This window comes from Hippocampus zosterae, chromosome 4 (genome assembly GCF_025434085.1).
Source record: "Hippocampus zosterae strain Florida chromosome 4, ASM2543408v3, whole genome shotgun sequence".
Classification (NCBI taxonomy): Eukaryota; Metazoa; Chordata; class Actinopteri; order Syngnathiformes; family Syngnathidae; genus Hippocampus; species Hippocampus zosterae.
Window position 1 is genome coordinate 28115361 of NC_067454.1, and position 14125 is coordinate 28129485.

A 14125-nucleotide genomic window follows, 5' to 3' on the forward strand; every position below is an offset into this window, starting at 1 on the left:
GTCGCTGACCAGTCCTGCGTACTTGGAGAGCTTCCTCTCAAAGGCTTCTTCCAAGCGATCTTCCCACGGCACTGTCAGCTCCAGCAGCACTGTTTGTTTGGTGGACTCCGATACGAGGACAATGTCAGGTCGTAGGGTGGTAACTGCAATATGGCTGGGGAACTTCAGCTTTTTTTCAAGATCCACCAACAACTGCCAGTCTCTTGCAGATGTCAGGATGCCTGCAGATGATGTTCTGCTGGCCGCGGTAGGCTTGTCCCCAGCTCTGACAAAGGCGATGGTTTTATTGGAGGGGCGGAACTGTTTAGCCCATGCCAGCCCTGCGGTAATGGCTTCCGCGATGGTCTTAAGGACTTGATCATGCCTCCACCTGTACCGTCCATCTCCAAGTGCCCTTGTGCAGCCACTGAGGATGTGTTCCAGGGTTCCTCGCTTGGAGCACAGTGGGCACGCCGGTGTCTCTGCTATGCCCCATGTGTGCAGATTTGACGGGCTTGGGAGCACATCATAAACTGCCTGGATGAGGAATTTAATGCGTTGAGGCTCTGCTTTCCAAAGCTCTGCCCAGGTCACTTTCCTCTCAACTGCGTTCTCCCATCTTGTCCAAGCACCCTGTTGTTTCATTCCCACAGCCTTGCAGGTTCTTGTGTCCTCCACTGCTGCTCTCACCTCGTCCTGGACAAGACGTCGCCCCTCCTTCCCCTTGGTGTTCAGCTGGGGAGATGGAAAGGATCCTAGCCCAGCTCGACCTCGTGTGACCACTCCAGTCAAGCACCTGTGCCGGAGCCTTGCATCTGCCTCTTCAACCGCTTCCTCTGCCCTCCATTTCCTGCCAGTCCTCACTTGGATCCCAGCCTTAGCCACCTTCGGATCTCTTGAGTCCCTGTATTGAACCACTTCTCTGGCTCTGGTGACCTTAAATTCCTCCTCCAAGGATTTGAAGGGCAGTTGCAGTTTGTTGCTGTTTCCGTAGAGAGCGATGCTGCTCAGGCTCTTTGGAAGTCCTAGCCATCTCCGGAGGTGGCTGCTGACCTTCCTCTCTAAGGTCTCAACTGTCGAGATGGGGACGGAGTAGACCAGGAGGGGCCACAGGATCCTGGGAAGAATGCCGTGCTGGTATACCCAGGCTTTAAACTTCCCCGGTAGGCCTGACTTGTCCACTGATTTCAGCCAGCCATCCAATTCCGTGCATGTCGACTGGATAGATTTTGTGTCTCTCAGAGAGCAGTCGAAAACCTTTCCTAGGCTCTTGACCGGCTTCTCTGAGATTGATGGAATGGCTGTGCCTGAGATGGTGAACCGGAACTTGTTTTCCACCTTCCCTTTCCTTAGCACCATGTTGATTTGGCGGGTTTGAAACGCATCCGGGCCCACGCCACCAGCTTTTCAAGACCCTTCAGAATCCACCGGCAGCCTGGGACTGATTCTGTCGTGACTGTGAGGTCATCCATGAATGCCCTGATGGGTGGTTGCCGTTGTCCGGAGTTCGTGCGGGGCCCTCTGCACTCTGGCTCAGCAGATTTTGTGAGCATGTTCATGGCTAGCGAGAACAGTGTCACAGAGATAGTACACCCTGTGATGATGCCGATCTCCACCTTGTGCCAACTGGATGTCATTGCTCCTGAAGAGATCCTCATCCTGAAATTGCTGTAATAATCAGCGATGAGATCTCTGCATCTGCTGGGTACATGATGCTTTGTCAGAGTGAGCTGGACGAGCTTGTGTGGAATGGAGCCGAATGCATTTGCCAGGTCAAGCCACAGCACTGATAGGTTACCTTTGTTCTCTCTGGCCTCCCGAATAAGCTGTGTGACCACACAGGTATGTTCCAAACATCCTGAAATTCCTGAGATGCCACCTTTCTGGACGGATGTATCGATGTAGGAGTTCTTTGCCAGGTAGGTACACAGCCGCTTGGAAACAGCACTGAAGAAAACCTTTGCCTCAACACACAGCAGGGAGATGATGCGGAACTGGTCTAGCTGAGTGGAGTTTTCCTCCTTCGGGATCCATACCCCTTCAGCCATTCTCCATTGTTCAGGGATCCTTCCCCTTCTCCAGAAGACTCGCAGGATTGTCCACAGACGCAGCAGGAGTTTGGGACAGTTCTTGTACACTTTGTATGAAGTGCCACTCGGTCCTGGAGCAGAGCTCGCCCTTGCTCTGCGGACAACCTCCCTGACTTCCTTTAGCTGCAGCTCCGACATGTCGAACTGCTCTTCAGGTTCAGGGGGGTCTATGAGGATGTTGCATTCTCCCAGCTCCTGCTCTCTTGCGGGGTCGCTGTACGTCTGCTTCAGATGTTGGTTTATGATTTCCTGCGAGGAGACCAGCTTGCCACTCCGCTTCTGCCCCAGCAAATCCTTCGTGAACTTGAAGGGGTTAGCGATGAAAGCAGCACGCTTCCGTGCCCTCTCGCGTCGCCGCCTCCGGTGCCACTCTGCACGGCGGAGAACTCTAATCTTTTTCCGTAGGATGCACATTAGCTGGGCCAGGCCAGTGCGTTCCTCTTGTCCTGCCGCCTTGTACTGGGACTTCAGCGTTTTCATCTCCTGCCTGATGTTGTGGATCCTTACCGCTCTTTGATTCTTTGCGTATGTTGTTCCCGGGCTTTTCTTCTCCTCCTCGCCAAACCTTTCTGCTGCGAAGCTGACAATGACTGCTGTCATAGCTTGTAGCTTCCCGTCGGCGTGTCCCTTCGCCATAGCCTCCAGGATTTGGTCGACATCGTCGTCGAATTGCTTCCAGAGAGAGGTCATGCTAGCTGCAGGCCATTTGATCCGCCTCGTTTCAGACTTGATGCTCGAGGGATTAGTTTGCAACACGTGGAGGTTCTGGGCACTGTGGGGTGACTCCGGGCCTGGCACCTCCTGCGTCTCACCAGGTGTAACACCTGTGCGTTGTGTTGTTTCTGCTCCCAACGGGCACTTCATCCTCGCTCGGTGGATCTTCAAGCCATGGATGTTCTTGCAGACTTTGCCGCATGTACACGTTTTACTCAAAGTCGATTGTCCGTTGCCTGGGTCTGTAGCCGTTGTGTCCGTCCGACTGGGGTGCTCATCCTCCCCCCCTCTCGGGCACCCCTGGGGGTATTTTTCCATTGAGTTCATCGTAGCTTGCCGTCTCTCCGGGCTGTCACTGACTCTCCAGTCGTCACCACGCTCTTCATGGTTGTCATCCAGTCTTTCCTGGCTGTCACTGATCTCTCAGGGTATTCACTGTGTACATACATCTACTGATGCCTAGTCTGGACACATCATCAGTGATGTTCCTGGATTACATGAAATATCTTATACCCATCTCCATAGGACAGAAAAAAAATACAATTGAAACAATGTGGCAGTCACAGCCTCAAAGCTGCTGTGTGTATTGTAGCGTACACAGACCACTCTCACTGAGTGTCAAAATGAAATGTCCAAAAGAGTCATCCATATATAGTTTTTCCTTGCGCGGTCACAGTGAGCTGCAAGGGGACCCCCAAAATAAGAGGCGATTTTTTTCTGATCCTGACCTGGTTTGCCAAGAGTTTCTCCGGTGTGCAACGAGGAACTCGACGGGGAGACGTCGGAGGGAGCGGGAAACTTGTCGGTGATCTGGTGCCATCATTTTAAGTGGTCTGCATATCTGTGGTGCTGCCGTTGTATGGCTTCGTAGTGCGACTTTCTTTGCAAATTACGGGGCTTTTATCAATCTTTCCGTCTTTCTTTTCGAAGCCGTAGTATTTCCAAACATAATATCTGAATGTTGCGGAATCATTTAATACAGTAGTTTCCTCGCTGCTGCTTGCGCGAACTTCCGTAGTGTTTCGCTAGTTGTGTACTGGACTGTATGTGTCATGACGCACGGCTACCGTCCGTATTCAACACACAACGCAAAACAATGATGGTGCATTCAATGCGCCTCGGAAAGGGCAGATAGGTGACGTTTAACATGAATAAAACGGCGCTTGAATCGGATTTTACCGATACCCACCAATGCATCGTGATGAATCGCGATTTCACCCGTCAATCGCGTCGTACCCAGTGAATGAGCCGATGCACTCGCATCGCGCACGTGTGCATCGATGTATCGATTAATATCGATTATTTTCCACACCCTTACTGTGTACTCCAGGTTTATTCCAAAAAATAAATGGATCAAAAACTGGTGTACTCATGTGCATGTGGCATCATCGGGGTATTTTTTACAATCTCACACTGCAAATATTAATTGACTGGTAATCATTAATACAGGTAAGTATCGATGTGGCTTGACATCCTCTTCCCAAGACGATGCATGTGTAATCTCAGAATCATCTTTATTGGCCAAGTATGTAGAACACAAGGAATTTGTCTCCGGTATAACTGCACTAGTATCATCGTAAACAAGAAAATCATTGAACCATTTTAGAGTATACCAGTAGTTTTGTAGTACCATTTTGTGGTGCAAGAAGAGTGACTATGTCAGTGACTGTTTAAGGAGTTAATGGCTAGAGGGAAGAAGCTGTTTAAGTGTCTACTGGATTTGGTGCGCAGGGATCTGTAGCGTCTGCCTGAGGGGAGTGGCTGAAAAAGGTGGTGGGCAGGGTGCGGGGGATCCAGGAGGATTTTCCGTACCCTTGTCTTGATTCTTGCAGTGTGCAAGTCCTCAAGAGTGGGTAGGGCGGTGCCAACGATTTTTTCTGCCGTCCTAACTGTCCGTTGAAGTCGGATTTTGTCCTTTTTTGTGGCGGCCCCAAACCAAACCGTGATGGAAGAACACAGGATTGATTCGATGGCTGCCGTGTAGAACTGTCGTAGCACCTCCTGTGGCAAGCCATGCTTCCTCAGCAGCCTCAGGAAGTACATCCGCTGCCGGGCCCTTTTCAGGATGGAGATGGTGTTGACTTCCCACTTCATGTCCTGGGAGACTGTGATTCCCAGGAACTTGAAGGTCTCGACGGTTGACACAGGGCAGTTGGATAGTGTAAGGGGCAACTGAGGGGAAGAATGTTTCCTGAAGTCCACGATCATCTCTACAGTCTTGAGCGTGTTCAGCCCGAGGTTGTGTCGGCCGCACCAGAGCTCCAGCTGCTCCACTTGTTGGCGGTACGCAGACTCGTCGCCGTCTTTGATGAGACCGATGACCGTGGTGTCGTCTGCGAACTTTATGAGTTTGACAGCTGGATCTGTTGAGGTGCAATCGTTTGTGTAGAGAGAGAAGAGCAGTGGCGAGAGGACACATCCCTGTGGGGCTCCAGTGCTGGTGGTGCGTATTGATGATGTTGTTGCTCCCAGTCTCACCTGTTGTGTCCGTCCCGTCAGGAAGCTGAGGATCCACTGGCAGATCGCAGGGGACACACCGAGGTGGAGTAGTTTGGGGGTGAGGAGTTCCGGGATGATGGTGTTGAACGCAGAGCTGAAATCCACAAACAGAATCCTTGCGTAGGTCCCTGTGCTGTCGAGGTGCTTGAGGATGTAGTGCAGACCTATGTTGACTGCGTCTTCCACAGACCTGTTTGCCCGGTAGGCAAACTGGAGAGGGTCCAGCAGGGGTCCAGTGACGTTCTTTAGGTGGTTCAGCACAAGGCGTTCAAAGGACTTCATGACCACAGACGTCAGGGCGACAGGCCTATAGTCGTTCAGTTCCGATGTTGCCGATTTCTTGGGAACTGGGATGATGGTAGACTGTTTGAAGGAGGATGGGACCTCACACAGCTCCAGGGATCTGTTGAAGATCTGTGTGAAGACCAGAGCCAGCTGGTCAGCGCAGACTTTCAGGCAGGAGGGGGACACTTTGTCGGGCCCCGGAGCTTTCTTGATCTTTTGCTGCTTGAAGAGCCGTCTCACGTCCTGTTCGTGGATCTGTAGTGGAGAAAAAGAGGGTGGGGGGTAGGTAGAGTGGTTTCTGGTAGAGGTGGGTGTGTGTGGGAAATGGGGGTGTCCTTTTCAAATCGGCAGAAAAACATGTTTAGTTCATTAGCAAGACCCTTATTGTTCACTGTTTGGGGGGATGGCATTCTATAGTTAGTGATTGCTTTCAGGCCATTCCATACAGATGCAGAGTCGTTAGCAGAGAACTGGTTTTTCAGCCTCTCTGCATAGCTTCTCTTTGCGATGTTAATTTCCTTCGTTAATTGGTTTCGGGCATGTTTGTACAGTGCCCGATCTCCACTTCTAAATGCGGCCTCTTTCTCTTTCCTGAGTTGCCTGAGTTTGGGAGTAAACCATGGCTTGTTATTGTTAAACGAGCGGAAGGACTTCGTTGGTACACACATGTCCTCACAGAAACTGATGTATGATGTTACAGTGTCTGTGTATTCATCCAGTGTGCCCGTTGAAGTTTCAAAGACGCCCCAATCAGTGCAGTCTAAGCATTCTTGTAGAGCTAGCTTTGCTTCATCTGTCCATTTTTTCACAGTCTTAACAACCGGTTTAACACATTTGAGTTTCTGTCTGTATGTAGGTATTAAGTGGATTAAATTGTGGTCAGAAAGACCCAATGCTGCACGGGCGACCGATCGGTATGCATTTTTGATTGTTGTATAGCAGTGGTCTAGAATGTTGCCTTCTCTGGTGAAACAGTCGATGTGCTGCTTATATCTGGGAAGTTCACGGTTAAGATGTGCTCTATTAAAATCGCCCAAAATGATCAGGGGTGACTCTGGGTATTTTAGCTCGAGTTTGTTTACTTGTTCGGCGAGCGTTTGTATCGCCGTGTTAGCGTTAGCTTGTGGCGCAATGTAAACACTAGTGATGGGTCCAGCGACACCGATGCATTGACACATGCACCGGCCTCACAGAGCAAACCACGTGTCGATGCATGTGCTGGCTCATTACGTCACGTGATTGACACGTGAACAGCGTTGAGACAGTCCAGGCTTCTAATTGACACACCGGCTGCGTTGACACAGTCCAGGCTGCTAATTGACACATCGACTGTGTTGACACAGTCCAGGCTGCTAATTGACACATCGGCTGCGTTGACACAGTCCAGGCTGCTAATTGACACGTGAACTGCACCGGTGCAGTTTAGACTGCATCGGCTGCTTGGCACAGTACAGGCTGCGCCACTTAGTCCAGGGGGCGTCGACTCAGTGCAGAGGGCGTTGACGCAGCAAAAGCCCGCCGCACAGTGTTTATAAGGAAGTGGGTTTGGCGACACAATGCCACTTGCCGAAACAAGCCAGACCTCACTCACGCTCGCTTGTCGAAGTTCGTGTCAGTGCAGACTTCGTGTTCGTGCCTTGCCTTCCTTGCCGATTATGGAGCAGAGACGCAAATCATCCGCCATGTGGGACCATTTTGATGTCCCGGAGAATAAGGTATTATTTATTTATTTATTCAAATCGCCTTCTGTCGCCGAGAGCCTCTCGGCGAGAGGCACTCGCCGAGTGCCTCTCAGATTATTGACATGTGTTGTACCATTCTAATCCGAATACATTTCAAGGTAACTCTTAGTTACTTCTTATTCACATTTCATTATAGGTGAAATGTCGAATTTGCCGGGTCGAATTGTCATACACCAACAGAAGCACCTCCACCATGCTGAGGCATTATCGGGCCAAGCATGAGAATGAAGTTCGCGATACACCCAGTATTACGCCAGGTATACAAACGTTCACTCATCTATTCATGGTTGCTATGTTGATGATTTAATTGACAATCAGTAATTATTATTGGTTGACTCTCCACTCCATGTTTGACAATCAAGGTTCCACGAAGCAGCTGTACTGGAAGGACCAACACACTTCTTTCCCAAACCTCTCCCACCTCGCAAAGGAGTTTCTTTGTACGCCAGCCTCATCCGTCCCTTGTGAGCGTGTGTTCTCCACAGCAGGAGAAATCGCTTGTAAAAGACGCAACAGGCTGAAGTTTAAAACATTGGAGCATCTTATTTTTCTCAATAAAAAATTGTGAAATAAAAGCCCACAAGCATCCTCATTCAAATGATCTTCACATTATTTGAACACATTGAATGTTGCAAAATGAATGCATGGATGTGAATGATATTGTACACTTCATCATCAAATCGATGAATGACCTTAAGAAAATGTTTTGGAACAGTTGTAGAGGCAAAACCGTGCTGGCAGCTACATAATAGATAATAAAAGAAAAATATCCCAAACCATAGGGATGCTCCCAAAAACTAAGGATGTGCTGAATAAGAGATCCTTGTACACATACTTTTATTACTTCCATATTTGACCTATTGTGTGGGAATATGGGGAAATGCCAGTAAAACACAGTTTTAAAACTACAATACAAAGCAATCGGAACAATCACTGGTTCCAAATGGACGGAACCCACAAATCCACTGTTTATCAAATTAAACAATGAAATCTCATGACCTGATTGACTTCGAAATCGCCCAATTAATGTACAAAGCACACAATAATAACCTTTGCCAAAAGATCCAGAAGCTTTTTAAAATTTGAGAAAGTTGTCATAATTTAGGGGGTACTAATCTATACAAAAAAAATCCAAAACACGAACGAACATCACACAAAGGAGTGTATCTGTAATAGGTGTAAATCTGTGGAATGATTCTGAAACGGACCAGTAAAATGAGGAACTCTCTTGCTGAGATTAAAAATGAATTCGAGAGTATTACAAGACAACTACACAAATCAGAATTAAGCTGATAAATTCGATACACTCATGAAATATAGCAATACATCAGAAATACATTGATGAGATTATTTAATATAATAATGAAATGTAGCATCCATTATGAATAATAGAAAATCGACATATACATGTGCTCTAAAGAGTATGTACTGTATATACAAACCTAATGTAAAAATGTATTAGTACAGCATACATAAGGGTAAAAGCATTTGTTGATATTTAGACTTTCTTTCCTATTTAGAAAAATGATCAATTCATATATAAGAAGGGGTAGGACTCGGGGTAGGTTTTTTGCTTCTTTCTACTCCTTTGAACACATATTTGTGATGATGACTATTTTCTTTTCCTTTTTTTATATCTTACCTTCACCTTTTGCCAATTTATTACCGAATTGTATATTTTATATGTTCAATATACAAAACAATTTATCAGTCAGTTCAGTCTGTTAAGTGGGTTGGCTGCAGGGATCTTGAAGGTCCAGCAGGTGGCAGTGGTCAGTGACACAGTATCAGCACAGTATCAACACAGTGTGTCAGTGTGTCGACACGCCTCATGAGGCCTCATGAGTCGGTGTCACTAGTCGGTGTTTACTAAACACCGACTAGTAAAAAGGAGGTGAACTCACGTGGCGAGTAGAATGGCTTGCAGTTTAAAGACAGCGACTCCAGGTCCGGGCTGCAGTGTGCGTCGAGCTTCGTGACATCAGTGCACCATTCTTCGTTGATATAGAAGCAAATCCCACCACCTTTCGATTTCCCTGATAGGTCTGTGTCGCGGTCGGCTCGGAGAAGGCGGAAGCCGGGTAGATGTAGCGCGGGATCTGGATGGCGGTCACTGAGCCAGGTTTCAGTGAAGCAGAGCGCAGCAGAACGTGCAAATGTTTTGTTGGTCTTTGTGAGGAGAAGAAGTTCATCCATCTTGTTTGGCAGAGATCGTAGATTAGCAAGATGGATCGATGGGAGCGGGGTTCGAAATCCACGCTGCCGGAGCTTGACGAGCACGCCGGCTCGCTTCCCCCTCCGGCGGCGTTTCCATGCTGCGTACAGCGCAGCCGCTCCGCTCGCGATTAGCTCCGAAAAACCTTGTGGATTTTCGTGTACTGGTGAAAAAAGACCGAGCGTAGACTCCCCAATGCGCAGCAACTTTTCCCTCGTGTAAGTAAGCCGCTCAGGGTCGCCAAAAACAAACGAAAATGACAAAAACAGGGATAATACTAGGGAGCGTGTGACCGAGGCTGCCATACCTGTCGGCGCCTGATGACGATAATCTACGATCAATTTGACGAAATAATTTAACACACGTCATCATTAGTTCTACCAACAGTTAACATTAGCATTACTACAACTTGTGACGAATGTTTTATTCATAAAGTTACCATGCTACAACCAGTAAATTATAGAATAACCTATACTGTTTCATAATGTTTTTCACAGCGATTAGCCTACAAATCTAATGACCAATTTGCCTCGTAATCGTGCCTCGCGTCGTATTTCTCTCTCTCGTTCTGTGCATACTTTACAGGTGAGTTTAGTGATACGCCCTTTGGACGATTCATACGAAAAATCAGACAAGCATTCCAATTTCTTAAATATCGTAATTAGTAGACCTTGGTGAGTTTTTTTCGCCGCCATCTCAAACTTTCCGCGCGATTCCTCAGTTTGCGGACTATAATAACAACCCGCATGCGCACCTGACGTCATCTGTTGTGGACAACGCTGAAAACAAAACAAAACGAAAGTAAATTAGAAGTAACACAGTCACACACCACACCACATCACATCACAAACACACACACAGGCGCAGTGAAATCGCGTGGATCACACAGTCAATCATGTGCGGTGACTTTTATAATTAAACTATTTTTCGGTACCGTGAAAATAACGCCACGGAAACGACACGCTACCCGGTAACGATCGTTACTGTGAAATCCTCCGGCTTGCCGTAGTTTTGTTTGTTTGTTTTGACTGAGAAATTTCCTTGCGTCCCAAAAACGCACCTTGTTCGGAACTGTGCGTCCCGTGGGAAAATTATGCGTCGAGGACGTGGGACGCAGAGGTAACGAGATGGCTGAATCTCTAAATATTCTGAGTACTACGTATTATTACCACTCCCACTAATACTACATTGATTAATTTAATACCTTTGAATTCACAATAATCATAAAAAATAATTAAATCAACCATGATTTTAAACTATGTATCATCAAGAAACATTATTTCAAACATGAGAAAGCATTCAGCAAACATAATTGGAATCGAGCAAAAGGACTCCAAATCCCAACGGCCAAACCCGGAAGTGAACTGCCGCCATTATAAACTCGAGCTGTAATTACTTGGTTCAAAAAAACATTGTAGTGCGACCGCAAAAACTTGACGACTGAGCAAAAATTACTATACAAGACACCACTGTTACAGAAAGGCTTTACAAGCTATTTAAACTGCCGATCGCCAACGCAACAAACCGTGATTGAAACTAACTGTGATGCCGCTCTTTATACGTTGCGCTGTAACCTGTTAGTGGCAGTCCCGACCTTCTTAAAGCGCCATAGTAAATCCATCAATATTGCTTTCAATGGAAGGAATTTATAAGATTTCTTCGGGAATTATGCGGTTCTAATACAAGGGTTTTGAGGCTACAATCCTTCATTGTGTCCGAGGACCGGCAATCCAAGGCCAAGTACTTGACTCCCAAGACCAAGGAAAAGGACTTGACTCCGAGGTCAAGGCCGAGGACCAAGGACCGCCCCTCGCTCGAGCTAGTCCTTGAGGCCAAGGACCGGCTCGAGGGCGGTTCTCAAGCTAGTCCTTGACGCCAAGGACCGGCTCGAGGAACACGTCTCTGCTATTAAAGCATTTTAAAAGATTACTAAAAAGTAAAAAATAAAAACACATGAAAATTGAAGTTACAGTGCAGATTTTGAGTAAAATTTGATGAGTAAAAATGTTTTTACTCAAGGACAGCAGTTGTCAGGCGAGTCTTCAACCTTGTTTTAAAATAATTTAGACTCTCAGCAGATCTGATGTTTTCTGGAAGTGGGCCTAATACTGTATAGAAATGGAAGGCTGGTTCTGTATGTTTAGATCTGACTAAAGGAACACAGCGCTGTCTGGATGATTCAAACTGGAGTAAAGATTCTCTGATGTGCTCAATCATCTTGCCATGCATGTTTTTGGAATGTGAGAGGAAACCGGAGTACCCGGAGAAAACCCACGCAGGCCCAAGGAGAACATGCAAACTCCACACAGGAAGGCCAGAGTAGGTTTTACCCTACTGATAATGTGTTGTCGCGATAGCAATCCTGCTCAGTACGAGAGGAACCGCAGGTTCAGACATTTGGTGTATGTGCTTGGCTGAGGAGCCAATGGTGCGAGGCTACCATCTGCGGGATTATGACTGAACGCCTCTAAGTCAGAATCCCGCCTAGACGTGCCGATACCGTAGCGCCGCCGCCCCCCGGTTGGTCAAGGTTAGTGGCTCCGGCCGCGCGGAAGGCCGTTCGACACTGGGCTGGGGTGCGCCCGGATGATGGGTGCCCCCTCTCCGGTTTATCACACCGCATGTTTGTGGAGAGCATGGTGCTAAATGACTTGCAAACGACCTGATTCTGGGTCAGGGTGTCGTACGTAGCAGAGCAGCTCCCTCGCTGCGATCTATTGAAAGTCATCCCTCGATCCAACCTTTTGTCGGCCGGTCCCCCTCCCCCCTCCTGCTCGTTCTCTGCTCGTTTACCTCTGCACTGTGCGATCAATGCGCTAACCACTGGACCACTGGGCCGCTAGGCCAGAGATGGGCAACTTAAATTATGGAATGGGCCACAATTTTTTATTTGCGCAACTGGCGGGCCACATAGGACCACACACTTCCTGACAAATGTATGATAAAAATGCCATTTTAAATATTAACAATATGCAACAATATTATGATGTGCAATACAGAAGGTCTTTTGGATTTGGACCATTGATATCACGGTATCTCAATATATATTTCAAGTTCAATACATGTATAAAATAGAATCTGCAGAGAAAAAGTTGATTACACGGAGAGTGAACCTGATTCTGCAGATAGCAAATCTTGATTCCGCGGACCATTTTGAGTGTTCAACCAGCCTGCCATGCATGTTTTTGGAATGTGGGAGGAAACCAGAGTACCCGGAGAAAACCCACACAGGCACGGGGAGAACATGCAAACTCCACACAGGGAGGCCGGAACCGGAATCGAACCCTGCCCCTCTGCAGGTTGACATGCTAACCTGTCGACTCCTGGGCCACCCTGGGTGGATGTATATATTTATATTTCTGAAATAAATGTTTTGGCCACGGGGGTCGGGACACAGGGTGCTGAGACAGCAGACTTGACATTGCGAGTCTCCAAGAGTTTTCATCAAAACCAGTACATCCCAAGGCCATTACCGATTCGCTGGAATGTTATTATCTTCAAAAATATTGTGAGTTTCATTCCAATATTTTCGGACTATGATTATTTTGATTTTATATTGAAAATACCATGGAGACGTTAGAATCCACGCTGCAGAAAGACTTGTTGTAACTGTCATTTGCTTATTAATGTGCTTTTTTTTATCCTGGACTTAAATAATCCTCGGAAGAGGATAGTTCGAGCGTGTTTTTTTATTCCCTTTCCCTACCCTGTGTTTTTCTTTTCTGAATTCTGATTGTAATTTCCCCATTGCGGGACAAATAAAGGATATCTTAATCTTAATTGTATTTTTGTATACCACCACATACATTTTGGTGACAATTGATTATGCTGTTTTCCCCAAAAGGTGGTAAAACATTTCCACTTACGAGGCAACCTTATGACATTAAGTAAATAAAAATATTTGTGGATTTCGGTGTAATATTATCAGAAACTGATTATTGTATTTCTTTCCATCCCCAAAAATATTTTGGTGGCGATCGGTCATGGTTTAGGGACAGAGCGGCTTCAATGAAAACTCTGAAACCTGCAGGCTTGCCTTATTGTCAGCCATTAAGCTCTAACTTTCTGGGTACACTGAAAGACGCTATACGTCATTATTATAGCCCATTTGACCAGGAAAAAAATCCAAAATGAACAGAATAGTCACTTTATGGATTTAACTTATTGTTGGTATTTTTGGGCCTGTTTCTTCACCCCCACCAACAAGCTGTTCATGTTTCCATCAACAGTCAGCGAAACAGACATCCGTCAGTGACCGAGTGAGTAGTCTGTCGGTACTTCACCTTTTTTGTTATTGATGATTACATTGATGGATGAAAACCCACTTCTATCAGTGCTTAGTCCGTCATTTTTAAAGTTTGTCATCATTCGTCATTTGTCACCAAATTGGGGATTCGTCAGTGACGGAATGACGGACCTTCATTAAGTGTTGATGGAATCGGTGCAGGTGAGGACTGTTTCCTGCAGAAATCCACATCCAACTCTTTAGTTATCTGGGGTTGATCTGGAGGTGATTCAGCTAGCACCAGTCCATGGAGTCCTTCGTCAGTCGCTTGTACTCCCGATCATCTCCCTCTGTAATGAGGCCAACAATCTTAGAG

The 14125-nt window shown here is 46.9% G+C and overlaps 1 protein-coding gene and 1 long non-coding RNA gene across 2 annotated transcripts in view; one reads left to right on the top strand and one right to left on the bottom strand.

Moving 5' to 3' along the window:
- Positions 1-14125, bottom strand: part of mex3b (mex-3 RNA binding family member B) — a 286203-nt gene that overhangs the window by 78906 nt on the left and 193172 nt on the right. The window lies entirely within an intron of this gene.
- LOC127599836 (uncharacterized) lies at positions 6845-7736 on the top strand. The gene is made up of 3 exons (XR_007962187.1): positions 6845-7282; positions 7446-7566; positions 7672-7736. It is a non-coding gene; the product is annotated as an uncharacterized LOC127599836 (long non-coding RNA).